The sequence below is a fragment of the Strix uralensis genome, chromosome 2, assembly GCF_047716275.1.
Source record: "Strix uralensis isolate ZFMK-TIS-50842 chromosome 2, bStrUra1, whole genome shotgun sequence".
NCBI classification, from domain to species: domain Eukaryota; kingdom Metazoa; phylum Chordata; class Aves; order Strigiformes; family Strigidae; genus Strix; species Strix uralensis.
Window position 1 is genome coordinate 76457814 of NC_133973.1, and position 22013 is coordinate 76479826.

Genomic DNA, 22013 nt, shown 5'->3' on the forward strand with positions numbered 1-22013 from the left:
CAATTCTGTACTTGCACAAATTCTTTTTTGGTTCCAGCTGCTGCTGGAAATACGATATGGGTTAACTGATTTTATGGACTGATCAAAAAGGACAGAAACATTTCCATCTCTTATACAACATAAAGATTAAAAAAAAAAAGGTTCTCCGAGCAGCAGAACTGGTGCGTTCTGGTTTTCCCTGTGCTGCAAGGGGACGAGAGCTGGTTTTCCCCGCCCCAGCTCTTATTCTCCCCATCCCTTGGTGTGGCAGACTGTGCTCCCAGATTAGTTCAAGGTCTGCCAGGCTTGTTGTGCTCTGGCCAACTGCCCCTCAGGCATTTGATGTTTGACAGGGGATAGCTTCTCCTGGGGATTGATAGGAGGCTGAGAAATCACTACATTTCCTTTCATGGCAGTGTTCAGTTGGGACCCTTTTCTACCCAGCCGCTACTTTGCCTGATGCCTGATATATTTAAGACCTTGACCACTCTGTCATATTTGATTGAAACTGGCTGGTGGGTTCAAAAATTATTAGACAGTGAACAAACGAAGAGGTGAACACAGAGGTGGATAGGCAAGACAGAAATACATCTACTTTCAAATCTACACCTAATCAAAGTTTAATTAAAGTTTCTCATGAAAGTCACCTGGATGAGAATCCTGATTTATGCCCCCATGATTTAATCATATCATCATCTGACTTTCTGCCTGAGAAATCTAAGTATTACTCTAAGTGTATAGACACCCCACCAAATTTCTTGCCTAAGAATCAGAATTCCTCAGATACTGGTTTTCCAAGCTCAGAATAATATTTTAGCAAGAAATATACCATTATTTCCTTCTCTGTGTTGCTTTGCCTCCTGTTACTAAGCTATATGAATGAAAATGCTTTGGTTTTTATAGACAGTGACCACAGAAAACAATACATAATTCAGAGAGAGGTCCTGAATTCAGCTACTGGAAGTTGTTTCACTCTCCTCTTTTTTTTTTTTTTCTTTAAGCATTTTCTTTCTAGCTGTCTTTAAAAAATCAGGTTAGTGCTTGTTTAAGAGCCTTAGTGACTTTGCACAGTGTGAAAGAAGTAAGAGGAGTGATGGAGAGATTGTCCTGGGGGAGGTTGAGAGAGAGGGCAAGCTGGTGCAGGGCTTTTCCTGGATCTCAATACAAAAGAGGTGACAACAAAAGGCTTAATAAGATAACTGCTTTAATAAGACAGAACAGAAAGAGCAATATAGATAGTAAATAAATCTTATGTCCCTTCAGATGCTGGGCACCTGTGTTCGTGCAGCATTGGACCTAGCCCGGACAGATTTTCCCCTGGTGTGCTGCACAGAGCAGATCCTGTCTGTGGAGAGAAGCCTTCCTTTTTTGGTCATTTGAGATACTGTATGGTACAAGAATTGTATTGTATATGAGAAAACAACTCTATTCCTAAAGGATGCTCACACAAGAACTTCTTGCTACCCTTTTAGATGAAGTCAAGGCCAGGCAGGTGGTGTGGTGGCCTGCATGGAGTGGGAGCTGCCTACAGGCTTCCCTGGTACAATGAGCCAGCTGAGCTCATTCTGGGGTCAAGGGGCATGTGCAGCACCACACGGCCTGAAGGCCATGCTGGACATGCAGCCCAGCACAGGACGGGCCTGTGCCTGCTCAGGTTAGCTGTGATGTGACTCCCTCCCTCCTCAACGAGTGGTGCTCTCCCAGTCAGGATCAATACATACTACCCCTTGAGCCATATAGAGTTTACCTTTCCCAAAGCTATATTATGAGTTGCAGATTATATTAATAACATAGGGGCTTCTCAAGCCCTAAGTATGAGCCCTAACAGAGGAGACATGGCCTGTCAAAGATCACCAACTCCATGAATGCAATGTCTTCAGCAAGGCTCCCAGTACAGATGTGTGCCTTTTAAGATTTTCCTCTACATTTTCCATTTAAAAGTAAGCTGGTACATATGAAATGTGTATGAATCATTTAAAAATGTCACCAGAGAGTTACATTAAAGGGTACTGTAATACTCTGTAGCAACTAGAAATAAATCCCTTAGCATGGAAAACTGCTGTACTGCAGAACAGCAATTACAAACACACAAAAGGAAACAACAAGATTCTTGACTCTTCTGGCTGTATTTCTGAACCTAATTAGTATAGCCTCCAACTACGTCAAAGTAAGTGCTTCATTAATGAATGTCTGAATCATCTGTACTCCTCTGTGACTGATAACCATGACTCAGTATTACCAGCTACAGGAGTGAGGTGATTTGGTGGTAAAGGCACTAAATTGCCCGCTATCTCCAGGCTCTGCCATGACCTTGCATGGGCAGGCTGTCATCTCTGCACTCAGTTCTCCAGTGAAAGGCAATGCTCCTCACACCGTGACGTTTATGTTGCTCATAGAATGGATCATGTGTTACAACGAGGCTTGAGCCCAGCAGAGTCTTCTAGGTAGTCCTGAAGTGCTTGAGAAAGCAAAGAAAGTGTTGACAGCTGGGAGTCCTCAAATTCAGAATGACCTAACTTTCCAGGTGTTTCACAGGGAAGAAATTTTGGAAATGGATAAGTTGTAGCGCTTGGGAAAGGAGGAGCATGCTTTTAAGGAAACTGTAATTAAGAGTTCATAGGAAAAGAATGGATAAAGGAAAGGGGGAGAAATAGTGAGCAGAACTAAGTTTAATGAATAGAGAGAAGATGGGTAATTCAGAGAAAAAAAATTAAGTTACTATCAGATTATGTGGAGAGAGATTAATGAGAAAAGTGAATGCAGAAATCCTGGTAGGGAAATCAGAGAAGCTTGTTTAGCAAACGGAGGAAAGAACTATCTCAGTTAATTAAAACAGAACTGCTCTCATAAGATACTAGGCAAAACTAATATCCACAGATGTCATCATATTCAGATTGATCCTGATGACAAAGATACATTTTTGCTGCTTCTTTTCTTGCAGTGACACATCAATAATGCATATCTTAATTACATTCAACTACAGAACCTATGTATTAGAGTGGTGCCACTTTGGTAATGAATAGAGAGGTTTGCCAATTTGTCATCTTGCAAAATACAGTACTGGAAAAAGCCTACCTTGCATACGTAAAGCTATAACAGCCGCTCTGTAAGAGAAGACTGGAAAATATGTGTAAAAAAATACATTATACTGAATAGTATTATGTCCCTAACATGAATATTGTGCTGATATCTGGTGTCCTCATTATAGCTCAGATATATTGTTAGACATACCTAAAGTACAAACAGTTCAAAAAGTGACAACAAAATAGAAGAAAGATGAGGCTTGTACAACAGAAAACATTGCAAAATCAAAGATCAGTTAACCTGAAAATCAGAAAAAATAATGAAAAGATAACATTCCACTTACTGTGCTCTACTGCTAACATACTTTTCACAATACAAGGATAGTAAGATTGTCTCGCTGAGCTGTCAGTCAAAATTCTGTGTACTCTAGCATGTCATAAAATCCACGTATAACAAACTTTTCTGTCAGTTTTAGGTTTTGACTATAGCTGGATCTGACATTAGTTTCCTATATAACAAATTTTGACTGTCAGTTTAAATATTACAAACCTTGCTTGTTTTGAAACAAAATTTGGGTAGAAATGTTGCTTTTTAATTTCTTTTAATTGTAAAATCTAAGGATGAAACTTCTTCAACAACAAACACTCTAACTGGAGAGTGATAACTGATTGTTTGTTGACATCTGAAACAACCCTGCATGGCAGGAACTAAAGTTGCTTATTGCCTTTCTTCTCTTTCTTGCCTGACTTTAGACAAAGGCATGCATTTCCTCAGGGAGAAGAGAGCATCTTCTCCTAGGAACTGATCTATAAGTATGGAAAAAACATTCAGATAAATACATTGGCATAGCATCAAAATTCAAAATGGACTGTATGAGCTATGTCTATGACATCTTGTAGGAGATTTTCTGAGACCATCTTCAGGACATGAAGATGCGCAGCCTGTGTTGGCCTTGAGGCTGTCTTGCAGAGAGGCAGGAGTGGCTGCTTTTGTACAGTTGGGCATCTGGTCTCTGGCACTCCCTCAAGTCCTCTCAGCAACCTCACATCATGGACCTCACCACACCCACAGGGTGTCCCCATGCCCTTTTGAGGCCTGATGCTTTAGTTTGGGGCCCACACCTTCAGGCACAGCACTCCTTTCGACAGGTCCAAAGTGCAAGATGCAACTTTTCCATTTCTGGGTGCTAGTGATGCTAATCAAAAGGGTAACTGCCAGGAGGGAGTCCTTCCCTTACCTGCTACATAGAAATTTTGATGCTGGACCACCCACATCTCTATGGCAGACAGAGTCTGACTAGTGATGCCTGGAGAGCACAAGGTTAGTCCCATGTGACCCTGCCCTCCACAAAGGGGACTTCAGTATAGCTGATTAAATACTATGACAAACATTGACAAGCAAACCAAATCTACCTGAGCCACCACAGACCCAGGGGATGGGTTCAGTTGCTCACACAAAAACACTTACTGCCATTTGTGATGCCCTGGGATGTCTGAAACTTCTCTACAAGGGAGGCAGATGCAATGTAGCAAATGACAGGGATTCATGCCCTTCTTGGGGTGGTAACTAGAGGCCAAGTGGGGCACTCCAAGGCATCAGGAATGGTGCTAGATGCATATGTATGAGCAATTGAATTAAGTTACAGGTGACAACGACACTAATCCTGACAAACGAAGGGCACTGTCAAATGTGTCAGAAACACTTCAGAGCAGGCTGGATGATGCAGAATGGCCCCACCGGGGACAGCCAGCACATGATACTTTCAGGGCCCCTCCTCCTATCATGTACTAACCCCTTGGCAGCCCCCGTTACATACAGATTTCTGCCAGAAGCATAGACCCCTCTAATCCCACAGTCCAGTTTCCGTATGTGCCTTAAGCTCTGCAAAGTCCACATCCAGTCCCAGAAGGCAACCAGGCTGGCACTCACTTCATGTGGAGAAAGCTCCATGGGGATTATGTCCTTCATAGGGGGTCAGAAGGACCCCATAGCTGAATGGCACTATGAAGCAGGGCATTTACTTACTGACTACCAAAGGTTTTCCATTCACCTTCCAGGATGTCTTCAAAGCCCTCCTCACCTCCTCACACACAACTGAGTGAAACCTTTCCAGGAGTTGTAGTCATGTATGGCCCTGCCAGAGCTAGTAGTGGCATCTGTTCAAGGAAACTCTCCCATTAATGGGGTATTCAGATGCCTCTATAAGTGCTCAGACCCTGTGCCAAATTCCAGTTCCTCTTAGGTACATGCAAGCTGCTACATCTAGGAAACTTCTGTGTGCAAAGAGATGGTTGGAGAAGAAACTACTTCTGTCTGTTAGCTCTCAGACTGCTTTTTGGGACACAGTTTCCTGGCTCCTGCACCATACCATCTTCCCACCTTTGTTGCTGTGTTTCTGAGAGGTACCTCTAGGCCATCATCCAAAGTCAGTGTGGAAACACTGCAGAAAACTGAACTAAATTTGCTTGCTCTTCCCTTTCTACCACTGAGATGACCCAGACAGTAGGAGAAGCGGAAGGAATCACAGGAGATATTACAAATCCTAGGCTTAGTTTCTCGGCTGTAAGGCCAAGACCTTTGACACTAGCTTTAGATTTGGATGTCATAAACCCAGTCAAGCAAACACTGAAAGTCTCTGTCTAAAGCTATTCATGTAAAGGAAACTGTTTCATGTTGGTCCTGTTAGTCTCTTTGCCAGGGATCTGGCTGTCTAGTATTTAGTTTTCTTTTACCTCACTCCTCAGATAAAACTGTCTTATAGTCATATTTCTTCTCCTTTCATTCCCAGACTGCAAGGACCACTGATCAGACACAAACGAGGCTTTGTCCTCTCTATCAGAGTGCTGCAAGAACTTATTTCACACTTCCGTTCTCATCTTTCTGTTGAAAGCCCATTCATGTTGGCTTTTGTTTTGGTTGAACTTCCTCAGTCTCCCCCTTCTACAAGCCTGAGCTCAGAGCACTTCAATCATTTATCTTCATGTGAGATTGCACTGGAGTGATGTGAGGTGTTATCTCTGAATAATTTTTCACTTTAAGTAATCCATCATACGAAGTCAGACAGGGCAAGCGTTACAAGTTTTGTGTGGCAGAAATAAAGTTCTGCAGTGGCAGTGGAACAAGCTAAAAAGATCATACAGATCACAAGTCTTCTTGTCCTTTTTTTTTCATCTTTAACCTTGAATATAAAAGCACTGGATTGTCTCTTTTCTCTATATTGAGCTAGTAGTCAATGAAGAGAGAGAGTGGTGGAGAGAGAGTGGTGAAAGACTCCGGTAACTGAAGTCTTCTATTGCGTTTTCCTGTCACTCATATTCTAGACAGAATACAAATTCAGCAAGGCCAGAAATTTTGGTCGGTGAGACACGGTAGTAGATGTGTGGAAGTGCAATGGATTTCTGTGGGAAACTGACTGATCAGCTCACACTATTTCACGTAGAGTGGAAGTCCACTAGAACTGACACATGCTAGAATGAATGGGTGTCTTCTGTCCTGTATGACCCTCTCCTGGGAACTCAAAGTACGATTAGGACAAAAAGTGCAGTTCACAGCCAGGTAGCATAATCATTCACTGTTCAAGTGAGCAGGACAAAAAATGTGTTCTGTAAAGACTGTTTCATTCTCCGTAGCTCTTGTGGTGCAGAATCTCTCATTAATATTTGCTCTGTCATTCAACTCTAAGACATATATTTTAATCAAAATATTACTTTCAGTGCAATTTAAACATAAATCCAAGGAAGGTTAAAAAACATCTCCTGACATGAATGCTTTGATATTAAAAATAAATCTTACAGAAATAAAAGCTATGTGAAAATTACCATTTGAAGTAAGCACCCCCTGCACATAAGAACATCTTGTACAAGTGCCACAATTACTAATACCCTTCAGAATTAAAAGGATAAATTGCTCTGCTCTCCATAGCCATCCAACCTGAAGATACTGTTGCCCCTTATCCACTAGGCAATGACCCAGGGAGTCGTCGTATTGGAAGTCTGAAGACAGAGAAATAGGTTTTGGATAGGAAGGAGTTATAGGGAGTCCTGTTCCTTAATACACTACAAGAAAATCACTAAGCAGGGGGAAGAGTATAGAAGAGCCAGTGAGTGGCTGGCCCCACTGAGGCTTGCTGTCTTTGCCTCCTTCCATAGTCAGTGGAGAGAGGAAGAGGGTACTGCCAGGCCAGCTGAGAGCAGGAACCTATCATCGTGTATTCTGCATTGCCCCCTCCTCTGACACCTTAATCTAGAGCTACATGAAAGACCTCCAAAAGAGGGAGAAAAGACAAAGAAAGAAATTAAGTAGGAAAATGGATGGAGAACAACAGAGAGGGAGTACGAGGGCAGAAGGGCATTCAAATGAGGAGAACCACAGTTACACAGCAACTTGGCATGGATTCTCTCAACAGGAGACAGCAGAGTTAATGCTTTATCTTGCAAGAGATAAGGACCCAAGTGAGGATCTCAGAACTCATGTCAGTTGTAATTTAGAGCAGAACTGAATGAATGTTGCAAGCTGAACAATTGCAAGAAGGAAATATTCAGCCAGAGAGACTTGAGGAAGAGAAGGATACTGTAACCTTGGAAAAACTAAAAAGAAAAAAAAAAAGAAAAACTGACATGAGGTTTTGCTGGTGGAGATGTAAAGAAAAGGATGGATTTTGAAGGATGTTAGAAAAGTAAAGCTGCCCATGAGAAGCGAAGACAGGTCAGAGAACAGCACAGCTGGAAATCTGAATTACTGAAAGTACATCTGAAATTTCAATGACAGTAACAAAAGAGGGATAGGAAGAAAGAAAATTCAATTTTAGTAGTCTTAGGCTGAGGAAGTACAGGCCTAAACAAAATCCCATCTCTGCATCCAGAGAGTCATGGAACATGACACACAGTGTGCCTAATTTAGGCTTTTAACTTGCACTTAAAATTTAGGCAGCTAGATCCTCCTCCTGAAGGCTTTCAAAAGCACACTCTTCACTCCATTAGCTATACAGGAGACATCCAGTTTACAAGGACTGATGAACTAGAAACAGAAAAGTGAGGCATAAGGCTGGTTTCTGAGTTACTTAGCCTATATCTGTGTGTCATGTGTCCTGTCCCCTGTTCCCCCATCCCCCCCCCCCCCCCCCCCCCATATTTGGGCAGAGGAGTAGACATAGGTTTAAGAAGCTACAAGTATACAAGAGTGTTTACAGAAAATATGGAGCAAAAGAGGTCTCTCAGGAAACGGGATTCCAGAAAAGGAGGAAAAATAAAAATATATGCCAGCAATATGTTGACTGAGGAATGGAAAGACTGCAGAGCAGACAGGTTAGAACTTTGAAGAGTGGTGAGCCAGAGAGAAACTGATGGAAAGAGCCAGTGACAAGAGCAGAAGAGATTTTGTCTCAGTGCCTCAGGAAGATGATGACTCCTTCAAAAACAAGTCAAAATTGGACTAAAGTAGAGCTTAGCAGAGGATGTCAAGTTTTGCCATGCCCATATGTCAATAAATCAAGAAACAGTTGTAACTTGGTAATTCAACTGTTAAAGACAGGTATGAGTCACATAAACTCAAATCCAGTACTAAATTTCACTTTCCCACTTTGAAGGGTATTTCCATTTGGATTTGATTCAGTACCTTTATTACTTTCAATGGAACTCGGGTGTATACTGAAAACTGGAGATATTCCTAGGTTTCAGTGGTGTTTGGATTCACATTTAATGCTTCTTAGAGATGCAGTGTATAGGATGTATTTGAACTGGAACTTTTTTTGCCAATGCAAGCTATGGCATAGTGAAAATAGATCAGATTGTATATACATTTGTCAATACTGTGAAGATAAATGAAAGCTGATCGTGTAGATCTGAGAGTAATATTTGGCTGCAGTTCCATAGACAAAGCTATCCTTCTGCAAATCATTAAAGGTAAATTGTGTAAAAACTGTTGCCCAAACAAACCAAAAATTTTTGCACCATTAAATATACTGGTACAACAAAATCTTGTTAGATGTCTAATGCACCAGAGGTGATTACTGTGGAAGTGCAGTTTGGTTAAAATCTGTTTAGAAACTCAGCCACCCATGTTTTCGAGGCAGTCATTCACTATTCACTGCTGTTATGGTGATCTGCGAAGTAGCAGTGCATAATCACCTCCTGGTCTGACGTAAAAATCATTTTTTTGATTTTAAATAGCAGTTCTCACATTGCCTTCTCACCAGCAGAATATTTTAAGCAGTACTGCATACCATGGTTCTCCATAATATGATCTGTATTATATTAAAAATCAAAGTGAAATAAAGGAGATAGATTGATTTGCATATCTCAACTATGAAGTATACATTTTGTTATTGATGATCTGACTCTAAAATCTGGACATCCATAGGAATACTGGCATAGAAAATTACATGTGGTAGCTTTGAAACTTTGTTTTACTGGTGGAAGCCTTTTTAGATTCAACCTGAAGAAAATACATGAGATGAGCATATCTTTTGAGAATCCTCCAGCCTATCCTATTTGTGTTCATTTTAAAATCACTGGGAAGTAGCTACATGACACATCAATTTTTAATCAAACATATTTTAGAAAAATATATTTGTTTGGGAAGCTACAACAAAATGAATTATACAGTTCTTTCACTGTACAACTTAAAAGAGAATACTTAATAACGCCATGCAGCACAAATTGTGCTTACATAGTGATTTTCACAGAGTGTCTTAAGGAAAATTACACATAAAGAATACAAACCCACAAATTTAGTTCATTCAGTGAAAGCCAAGGAGAACAAATAAAATTTAGGTCTGGATTTATAGTCAGAAATTGAATCAACAATACAAACCTCAGCGGGCAATATGCTCCAGGTGTGAGAAATAGTACTCCAGCAAAATCCCTAGCTTCCAACAAATGTTAGCATACCACTAAAACAGCTGAAAAAACTAGCACAGTTATTACCATTGTGACATTCTGACACATACGTGAACAAAAGGCAGGGGGTTGTGCAAGGTTAAAATAGAACAAAAGATTAGAAGTAATATAGCGATTTTCATAACAGGTTTACTGGCTAAAAAATAGAAGGATGAGCAAGAAGTTACTAAACTATGCTAATCTGTGTTGATTAACTTATGTGTTGAGATACTCCTAACAGACTAAAAATTGACTAACAGTAATCCAGAAATGAGTAAAGTTTTTCGACCTGTTGGTAATTATATATCAGATGATTATGCAAAGCTGAATTTTAATCTCAGAAAGCCTCTGAGACAGTGACTTCCCAAAGAGATTCATACTATATTCCATGGGTTTCGAGCTAACTTATATATTGGCATCATATACCTTTAATGTTATCACTAACTGGTAATGGAGCAGTCCACCATAAACAATACAGTCGTCACCCAGAAAATTCTTAACACTCTCAGTAGTCAGTAATATAAATAAAGGGCTTTAATTAAAACTTTTAAGCCTTTGAACACATTTGGGAAGACATGCATTACAAGCCAAGCATAGTATGCCAAACATCTTTAACAATACCCAAAATACATTGTGACTGTGACAAAATCTCTCTTCCTTCCAACCTCACAGTAGCCCAGCTTTTCTACATTAGCACTTTCTTCATTGCTTTCTTCACTAGGCTCAGATACATGACCAGATTGCCTCAGGGCAAAATGTGAATGCATATCTGTCGAGAAGCAAGAGCTTTTGGTGCACACGTTCCTAGACCATAACAAATGTACAGGAAGTAACTTGCTGCTATCCTTCCTCACAGTGAGCTAAGTTAAATCATATTGCATCACATTTGTTGTGAGCTCAGGCACATTTGTTGGCAGTGACCGTGGCTCAGCCATCAGGCAGTCACAGTGGCTGTGTGAGTCTGATCTCAGAGACCAACACTTCTGCACTTGCTTCTGATCTGAGCTGGCATCTGTGTCAGCTTCCCAATTAATGTCACAAAGCAGTCAGGACTTCAGCGATTGTATCTTCTGCCTTCTCTTGCCTAGTCAGAGAAATCACGGATATTAAAGTTGAGGAAACTAATCAGTGAACTAGTCCATCACTCTCCAAATACCAAGAGCTGCTATTAGGAAAAAACCCCACCCAACCCACAAAAGTGTAGAAATAGCTACAGAAGGAAAGAAAAGAGCATTAAACTTCTTTTACTTCAAGGTTGAATGAGACTGGAAAGCTGAAGGGACAGGACAGTTATGTAGTGTTTTATCATTCATTTGGTGAGAAATGCTTTTGCCTCCTCGCTGATAGGTGGTGTTACATGGTTGAGTTAAGGTAGGATGGGATCACATGGAAACCGGACAATTCTTTTTACCACTCCTTATCTCTGATATATTTTTCCTTTGGAAGAGCAGCCTGCAACAAAATCATGGAATATTGATGTTTAAGGGAGAAACAATTGAAGTTCCGGTAAATCTGAAGTTATTGTTTGTCACAGCTAAACAGAATGTCAAAAATATAATGGCAGTTGGTTTACTAAAGAACATATAAGATAACATATTAAAAGTTACATCAAAATGTCGATAAATCAGAGAAGGGAATTGAAAGACTTTGTGTCTTTATCATAAGAAAACCAAAAGTAATCAATTAATCTTGCATGCAGTAATACTTACACAAGCATATATTAAGTCAAATGCAAAATGCTGCTGTCTTGGGAAATACAGCTTGTTTGAGATAAAACTGATCTGCTTTGTTGTTTCCAATGTGTGGTAATGCACAGGTAATGTGTGGTCCCCTAGGGAATACAGAATGTAAATTAATCCATCTCCTCAGGGCTGATATGCTTCAGCAGATGATAAAATATATGTTAATTAATCAACAGTAACTTCTGTGGTTTCTAAATGGTGACCACTGGAAGGCTTATCATGGCTATGCCCCCATGTTGCATAAGCGAGAACGAATCAAACAACAAGAAGTCAATAGAATCAGCTACAGAGACTTTGTTTAAATTTTTTTCTATTTCAAATGTGAACACTGGTTTTTTTGGTGAAATTAGAAAGAAGAACTGTAAATTTCCCTATTGATTTATTATATTATTTTGGCAATTCACCAATATACGGAAACATAGAATTAAGAAATGTTGCTGACCAATAACAGCCAATTTACTTCACAATTAACCAGTCAAAGTAATTTTTTACCATAATAATTTATGAAATGATTAGAAGATTAATCACAAAATGAAGCACAGATAAATGTTTTAAGCATAGCACTGATAATTAGCACTTTGGGGGAAACCAAAGGGTATAAGATGTTTGTTTCTTGTGCAACATCTTTCCCAATTTACTTGTGGAGTTATAAAGCACAGTAGTGATGCTTCAGAAATCTGTTTCGTTCTCTCATTGAATGGTGAGGATTTAATTTTTAGAGGAGAGTGCTGGGAGACGAAAGGCCTGGGTATTTGGGGAAATTTCTTCAGATCTCAAAGTCCTGATGCCATTCATTTCCTCAGTAATCTATGGAAAGTGCCAACTACATGAAATTAAACACTGACAAAAATATCATTCTTAAAAAAATATTCCGTATGTCTGAATCTTATATGGTTGGTTCACCATTAACTGGGGATTAAAAAAACTGAATGGCTTTCTGTTGCATGAATTTTCTTCCAGCCTTCCTCTTTTTCCTCACACATTTAACAAATGTTACACTAGCAAGATTTATAAGTTCATTAACACTCGGGTTAATTGTGCATTCATTATAAATAGCAAGAGAAGCTTCTGGAAAAGTTTGGCCAACAGTACCTTAGTATAACTTTGCAGTTACAATATTAAAGCACATAAGTTACACGAGCTTAAACACTTAATTAAATTTTATCAATATTATTAATGCTAAAACTAAAAACTGAGACAGTATTATCTACATTCCTTTCCAGATCGGGCCCTTAATGCTCAGTTCCAAAAAAAAAAAACCAGAAGGATGTCAGCCCTTAATTAACTCACAGCAGTGTTACAAGTCTCCATTATTTTGTGAAATGCTTTGAAAATCTCAGAAGTTTAATGCCAGGTTAATGATAACAGTCCTTATTGCAATAATTATTAACTGTTTACAGTTGTAATCAGGGTGCTGAATGCCCTGCTTGTTGCAAAGAGGCCAGAAAAAGTTCAATTTGTTGCATAATCAGCTATCTGCTCTTCAGCACATGAGCTAAATATAGTAGAAGATGTCAGTTACTAAATATGTAAGACTTGACGAAACAGCTCCTCTCTAACCTCAATTCTTACAAACAAGTGCTATCAAATTCTGTAGAATTTTAGCTTTATTTAAATATCAGTATGGAAATAAACAGGCTCAAGCCTGTGTGGTTTAGATAAAAACCCTCTGAACATGAAGCAGGAATGACCAGAACAATGCTGTCTTCCTTGAGGTTATGAACACAGAGCTGCCAGTGCTTCTGCTGCTGCTTCCAGCTTTCCCAAGTGTTATGGCTGGATGAGGTACTTGGCACTTTTATCTGTCCTAGGTGTCTATTTTAGAATAAGATGAATTGGTAGCCCTGGGATTGCTGTGGACATTGGTAGTGCTGGGATCCCTGGGGACAGCTGAGCAACTGACAAAACTTGGGTCAGAGTCATCCTCCATAAGCTTGGAGAAGCTTTGAAGAAGAGTTGCAGTGACAGTCTGGAACTATTTACAGCAACAGGAGATACAAAATAGGATGAGAAGAGAAAGACAAGCTGTGGATTCTTGCTGAACAATGAATGGTTTAGTGTTTCCAAAATCAAAGGTGGGAGAAGCAGAAAGAGAACGCTCCATCTGGCTTGAAGCAGTAGGAAGAGCTGATGGGAGAGAATGACTTTCTGTTATTTATCAGACTCTTACTTCTTGAAGAATGCAAGTGAAGGGTTTCTCCAGCAGTGACAAAAGCCAACACCTTCATAAGCATCCATGTGTAACATGCTCAAAAGAGGACACCTGATATTCCCTCAGAGCCATGAGGGATTTTGTTTTGGATCAGTTTTCTGTGAAGTGATAAAAAGGAGAATTTCTTGGACTGAATTAGAGGGAAATCACAATGTTAACTTTTTAAGAGGATTCTAAAGAAGAAATTGGCCATGTTATGATTAAAGATGGCTTGCAGATAGTTCTTTAGATTGTTACAATCTTGGATGGCAACACTGCTTTTAGACTTGGTTAGTCCTCAGAGTTGGCAGATGTGACTGGTCTATTAACCTGCTGTTTATTCGATTGCATGGGTTTGAATTTACCTACTTGAAATTTGGGTTCAGGATAGTATCCTCACTGCATTTGGAGAATGACATTAAAATGTCAGATGACACCTGCGAATGAAGGTGAAGATTTTGGGAATTGCTCATGTTTCTTTGTCCTTCATCTGATAGTGAGAAGGGTAATAGTGAGTAACTCCAATTGGGATGGGATTAATTTCATCTAAATTTGGACATATAAAAGTTAGATATGTGCAGAAGGGTCACTCAAATAGCGGTAAAGGGTCTCATACCACATTTCCTCCTGGATTTAGTTCAAGATATTGGTGTTATTTGCATGTCCCAAGAGGCCAGAAACAAGGACTAGGATGTTCCTAGACCTTAAGGCAATGACACTAAAAAGAGCTGCTACTTGAGGTAAAACTTAACTGTAAAGAAAGGAAACCTGTGAAGAAAGTTAGGTAAGATTAACTGCAGTAATGGTGATGTAATGGACAATTATCAGGCTCAAATAAGCAAAACTATTAAGAAGGGTGCAGTGCTCACGTTAATCATGTTTTAAGATTTTTATATAGGGATATCTCCAATTGGAGATGAGTATAAGAAATCATAGGCATAGCTGACAGTCCCTCCTACAGTTCAATTTGCCTGACACATTCCATTAGAAGGTTCTGCTTCCAGTTATTTAAAATGTTGCCAAAGATTAACCAAAGTTCTGGGATAAATTTCATAGTTTTGTAGAATTTGTAATTTCTTACAAGATTTTAGGTAACAAAGAGATTGAGGACAAGCTTTTTGCCTTTCTGCTATTAAAAGCATTTTTGTGAAGAGCACTAATGCTCCCACACCGTAAAGAAGAACTTTCATGTTTATTGTCAGGGTCTATGTCTTCTCTCCCATAAGGATCTGCACAAATTTAAACGATTTAGAAAATTACCAAACATGTTCAGTTTGGCAGTAGAGGGAATAGAGCTTGATCACTGCAGTGGCTGAAGATGTTATCTGTGCTAAGCACTGGTTAGATGCAACTGCACGGTTCTCTGTGCCCCCCAGAATGAGTGTGGTAACTTCACTTTAGAAATGGTTAGATGCTGGATTGAGATCCCAAAACAAGCATTGTGATTCTATTACAAAAAGTACTCCCTGGCTAGCACTCCAAACTCTTTCCAAGAGCCTCTCACATTAACTCTTATAAAACTGGCCCTGATAACCTGCATGTCATGGGCTGCAAAACAATAGCAACTTTGAAATACCAGAATCTAGTTGTCTCAGGCTGGGCACCAAAATTAGTGGGCACTTAATACCACTTTTCTCCTTGATATCTATGCCTAAACAATAAAGGCCAGGTTGTCTTCCAGCTCCTGGAGGCAGGTCCCTATCCCAGCCACATCTGGACTGCACATTAAGATAAGAGCTTTGGCTGCATTTCCTCCATTCCTTGCCCACAGGATGGTTTCCACTGGAAGAAAAGGTGGGGCAGGAACCGCAGGATGCCACAGTAGCTTCCTTGATTTAGGTTATCAGGGAGTAGGATTGTGATCTTCTCTGAATCATTATCTGCTTCACGGCCCTGCACACATGAATAGGCTCTGCAACCTGTTCCATCTTCTCACCTCCCTTGGGTTTGGCTCCCATGCTCAAGCCAGCTCTGGTATGGCCCAGCTCTGTCACATGGGAGCAGATGGCTGGGAAGGAGCTGGGTCAGAGCAAGCTGTCATACCCATCTCTTAACTTGGTATCTGCTTTTAAACCCAAGCTTAAGAGGAGCTTTAAGCTCATCCCCCTGTCCTTACCTGAACTACACAACAGGAAAGGCAGCACTCAACCTTGTACCACATTAAGCCTGGCCTTGCTGTGCTGACTTGGCTTTCCAGCTTGACCTTGGCCCTGTCTTGTTGCTGTGAACTGCCCTGGTCATCTGGACTCTCAGCTGACACAGGTGACCGTCCACGGACCTGCTCGGCTCCTCTTGCTTGGGTGCTGTGGGTCTGCACCGGGTGGGTCAGGGTCCTGCCTCACTGTCACCCTCTGCTCCTGGCTCCCCTGCCTGCGTGGGCAGCACCTGCCCTGCATGTTCCTTGGCACAGATCCTGCTCTGGTGTGAATAACAGCACATACCATTAGTACATAAACTCTCCCACCCACATCGAGATGGTTGGTTGGCAGCCATAATGGTGTTTAAACATAGCCTTGCTTTTTTAAAAATAAAATTACATTCAATACAAGACAAGGTAGTAACGAACTTTCAGAAACCTAGAAGTCCAAATATCCAGACAAATATCCAATTAAATTTATCACTGCTATATAGTCTTGCAGTTCTCTGCTCTTGCTCCCAGGAGTGTGCAGTTTGGGGAATCAAGAGGGATAAGGCTTTTTCCACTTGGGAGCTGAGTAATGAAAGTGCCATGATGAAAATCAGCACCCTGGGTGCTATCTTCATATGCCTGAAACTAAAGCTAGAGATCACTTATGCCCTATGCACACAGAGCACAGGTTTTAAAATGAAGCAAGCCAAAGGAAAAATAAAGCAGAGGAATGCAGAAGCAGTTTTGTCAACCAGCACATACCTTTTTAAGTTAAACATGGAAGAGCAGTAAATATATCTCATTTGCACATACACATAACTGGGGCACTCTGTGGGATCATCACAAAGCAGTATCAGGCAATGATAATTATCCTGTTAATGTGGTTACCCTCACATGGCTTTGCAAACCTGGCTCAGCATACAGGAGTAAAACCAGATTCTAAAAATTTCCAGCATTCAGCTGACCAAATGTGCAACTGTACTCAGTATTCAATGGAGACACATCAGGCATTTGCCAGGAGTTACTGGTATATGGTTGTACTGTTAGTACTTGCTCAAGATCACTGTCTACTGATGTGCAAAGGGTAAAAAAAAAGAAAAACAAAAAGAGAAACAAGAAGAAAAATGAGGGCTTAACTAACAACAGTAATGTCTAAATAAAATGGTCAGGAGATTGATATTTTTTCCACACACATGAATTTTACAAAACAAAATAGTTAGCAAATCCACCTATTAAGCTTATCAGAGGTTTCAGCTTTTCTTTGTGAGATGCTTTTTGGAAACTCCAAATTCTGTGTGCTATGAATTTTTCATTGGAGGAACCATTCCCACACTGAAATCAGGCTGTGCCACTCTGCAATAAATTCTTCTAGCACCTGTATATTACTGAGCCATGAACTGCACTTGAGAGTGACTGAACTTTGGCTGCCTGATAACCTCCATACAATGTAAAAAAGAGACAAGAAGAAATTTTATGGAGCTACTTATAAGCTTATCTCCCCCAGAAGGCTTCACTTTCCAAGTCAGTAAGTAACAGAAGTCAATCCCAACCTTCCAGTGACACTATTCTCGTCAAAAAGTGTGTGCTAATGCATCTGGGAGCAAAGAAAAAGTAATATAAAACTCCAGTCTGTGCTAGCAAAAAGAAATCCAAACAAGAAAAGGAGCTGCTGGCAGTTTTCTTTTTACTTTAAATTCTTCCATTTATTTTTCTAAAGCATTGACCTGTAACTAGAAAATCAGAGTAATCTCTCATTCTCTCTCTTCCGAGGCAAAGGGTAATCCTGAACATGCCTCAAAACCTGTCAGTTTGAAGAAAAGTCAACCTACATTTCACTGATGACAGTGTTTAAAAACCAAAGATCTATCACTGTTGCTCAGTGTCCTCCCCTATTGCTTTGTCCCTTCCCTCACATTAGCTGACACCTGCTCCTTCCTTTGAACTGTGGTACTCCACACATAAGGCCAGTGCAGAGCTGGATTTTACTCTTCCATGCCTGCAATTTCTTCCTCTCTCTCTCACTGGACTGCTCTAATAAGCCCTTTGCTAACATTTCCTTCTCTATGTTCGAAACAGCACTTTGTCTGTCAGAAGACAGACATTTTTTCCAGTCCCCTGACTCCCCTGCCTTACTCTACTACTTCTGGCTTTTATGCTGTGAGTTTCTGCTTCAGCTGCCTTTTACTTAGTTCACCTTCCTGCTTGCCCCTCAGTCCTAGTTCCACTCCATTGCTCACCTACCCATTGAGTTTCTTTCTGGACCTTATCTCTATTTGCCTGTATGGTACGTTTGCTCTGATCACAACCGTATTTTCTTCTCCATCATTTCCTCTACCTAAAACTCTTCCTTTGCAGCCAGCCTTTTCAAATTTGGAGTAAAAATAATAGCCCTAATACACTTTGTCCCTTCTGTTTCTTTCACCTCGTTTAAATTTTGTGTACAGCTGATTCATTTGCAGAAAAGAGAATTTGGTTCTTCAGCATCCAAATACCAGATTAGGTAACTTCTCATATAGGAGATCCACTGATCATCTTTAAGGAAATATTAACTCCTGCTGTCGTATTTGAAAACTAAACAAGCCTGAGAAACTAAAAGAAGGCTTCCCTAGAAGTTTAGAATAAGAAAATGTCTGTAGCACCCTTCTGTTTTTTCACTGGACTGAAGTGCAAGGAAGAAAAAAGACATAAATTCAATATAGATTATAAATTGAGATGAACAATAAATAAGTATAAATAGATAATAAATAGATAAAAATTAGTTATATAATTAAAGATACAAAAATGAAAATATTTTAGCTGTAGCAATGTAGTAGTATCCCTTAAATCTCCCAGTTCAAGAGAAGATTTTTTTCTTTTTCTCATGTCCATTTTACACTAAAGTAACTCAGCTCTCTTTATGCTCTGCAAAGTGCCTTGCACAATGGAATTCAGTTCTGCCTAGACAGTAAAATAAGCTCTAAAAATGATGATGCATCCACAATTCTACAAAGAATAAAAGAAGAGCAGTAATTTACACAACTGCATGTATAATTTCCTCCTATTTCACATCACTACTGAAAGTGAAAAATGTAACGATGAAACAGGAACTCCAGTTCTGAAAAAACAGCACTGCTATTCTTCATTCAAAATCTTTGTGAGAGATAGAAAGGGAGCAGCCTCAATTGAGTAAGACAGTTTTCATCACATGCTGCTTCACCAAACAAGCTTTTGACATAGTCATATTTTGTGTTCCCCAAAATAGCACTTCGGCATGCTTCAGTTTCTGAACTTGTTTTTTTTTAACTCCTTTGAATTTAATTAGGCTATTCATCAGCTTGGTAAATGCAAAGAACCTTTTAAAAGGGGAACATTGATTGATTTTTAAAGTGCTATAATCATTCCATCTAGCTGTAAAAAAATATTTTCCAGTTAGGTGTTTCAAAGGTTATTAATATTCACTTTTTAAAATAAAAAGTCCTCTGTCCTTATTTTAATACATAACAAGGAAGCTGCCATAACGTCACTGGGTGAAGTCCTTCACCCAGCAAAGCCCTTGTATAAAGCTCCCATTAACATCCACTCTTCATGTGAATCTTGCTGACACAAGAGGATATTTGGGGAGTCAAAGAAGGTTTGTTCTGCACAGAGTCTGAGTCTGGGTCTGAATGGGCTCACACACAAACCAAATCTGTATGGCCATACTAGCATATCACTTCACTAGTGTAAACTAATATTTTCTGCACCCAAACAACAGTCTTGAGAGGAGTCTCAAGTGCATGTGTGTGTCATTGCACTGGCAATGTTGAAAAACTGCAGAAAAAGGGAAGCCCAGAACTGATTCTTTTTGCCAGCAACACAAAGGTCCAATTCAAGTCCCCCATTTTGCAGTCTTTTTGCACCAAGTTACACCAGAACAGTACTTTATAGTACTATTACTATAGTACTACTATTAAGTTACTGCAGCATTTGTAACTTAAACAGTCAGCCCCAGGGAGGGAATTCACCTCTGAAAGATGTTTCTTCTAAATGTTTTCAGTCTTAGATGGTGTCACAGACATGCCCCTGCTGCAGAAACTGAGATTATTCCCTAAATGACAGAGTTACTCTTCAGACGATCAGTTCAACAGCTTGCAACTTTTCCTTTCTTAGCAGGGACCAAGATCAACAAGATCAACATCAGAAGCATCATCTGTGTGACACGGGTGACTGACCCCCAAGTGTTTTGTCATCATCATAAATTTGGCTGCTGAGACCTCTCACAAAGACAATGAGTACTGGTTCTGCTCTGAGAAATGCCTGTAGGTCTGCCTAGGGCTGGCCAGCTCTGGAGTGAGGACTATTGCTTGCATCTTCTGTGAGGTGGCTCCGCTGCAACCTGCAAGTGCTGTCATGTAGTGAAAGGGAAGGCAGCAGGACACCTTCAGGCTCTCATTTCCATACAGCACATGCTTCACAACACTCCCTCATCCCTTCCCTGAACCAAACCAAATAGTTTACTTCACTGTCTCTCACTTCATCTGTCCGTCCTCTTCATTTATCCCTCAGCTCAGGATCAGCTCTTTTCCAGCTATCCATTGAGTATCATCCTGCATTTTATCTCTACTAAGTATTTTTCTCTTGCTTTGTCATTAATAACATTTCTTTTCCATACGTCCCTCCATGTCACTTACTCTGTTGCCGTTTCCTTGCTTTCCTTACCTTACCTCTCTGCCATTTTGGCTTGAGCAACACACAGACAGACTTAATCCTATTCCAGCCACAGCCTACAGCTCACTGAAATCCTGCATGAGCCGTGGGGAGAGTGCCGTGTTGTGGTGTGCATCTGCAAACCGCCATGCCTTTAGAAAACAAGCATATATCCTGCCCAGCCTGTGAAGATCAAAAATTACAAAACATCTGTGGGAGTATAATTGCCATTCCTGTCATCTTACTGTTGGGTTTAAAGCATGTTAAATTGACCACTGGAAGAGTATTTCAATTATCCCATTAATGGCACAGAGAAAGCCAGTCATGAGTCACACCAGTAAATTTTAGGGAAGACAAACAGACTCATACTGTGTGCACACAGTCCTCTTCTATTGATATAATACTTCGTAATCCCAAAGTGCCTGACTCAGTGCTGCAAGTAGAGAGCCCCGTGTGCAGCTCAGGAGCCTGTCAGTGCTCAGGGATGCTCTCAAAGTTCCTCCAACCATGGGCCGGCCCCCAGTGAGGAGCCTGGAAGAAGCAGAGCACAAGCTTGCTTCCTTGTCCCATGCCAGGGAGGAGGGGAAGGTGGCACCAGAGTATGTACCATGTTTTGCAAGAGCATCACTGGCTGCATGGATTCTGGCCTCCTTAGATGAAGCAGGTTTATAAAGCAGAGAACTATAGCCCAAATGTTTTTGTTTCAGGACAAAACAGTGTGCAAATGGGCACATAACTGCAGCATTTACTGAGCTTTGCACTCATCTGTCACAGCTCTGCAAAAGGACTGCACTTTGTTTTGGAAGGGAGTTTCAACTCCCTCCGATGGAGAGCACTAAACAGCAAGTGGACCCTCTTCATTCACCTCCATCTTATCTAAATAATTCATGTAATAGCTACAAAAAATCCCAGAAAGTAAAAGTGGTTTAAAATTTGCTTTCATTTGTGTACTTCAGGATTCAGTGAAACAGCTAAAGAAATATAGGTACATTCAAGCTGAAATAGCACAATTTTGGGGGTTCTTGCACAAAATACTTTTACATTCAGAATATCTGCTCTGAGTGATCCTTTTCTTCCTAGATTTTGTTGTTACAAATAGCAAATCCTCCTGCCTCCAAGCCGCATCACCTAGAGAGAATGAATGCTCCTTACAGGATTCAGAGCACTATACATGCCATCAAAATATTACAATGCATTTCAAGTCTGGAGACAACACCATAGAAATATGCCCCAAGAATGCCAGAGGTGATGAAAGGCTGATGAACAGAACATGAGATGGAGGAGCCCTGCTTCTTCTTTTTTTTTTTTTTTCCCTGGGAAAAATGATAGCTTTTTCTTTTTCCCAAAGAATAAGCTATTTTCATTTATTACAGTTCAGTCCCCCTGTTATGTGTACCCTGCCCCTAATG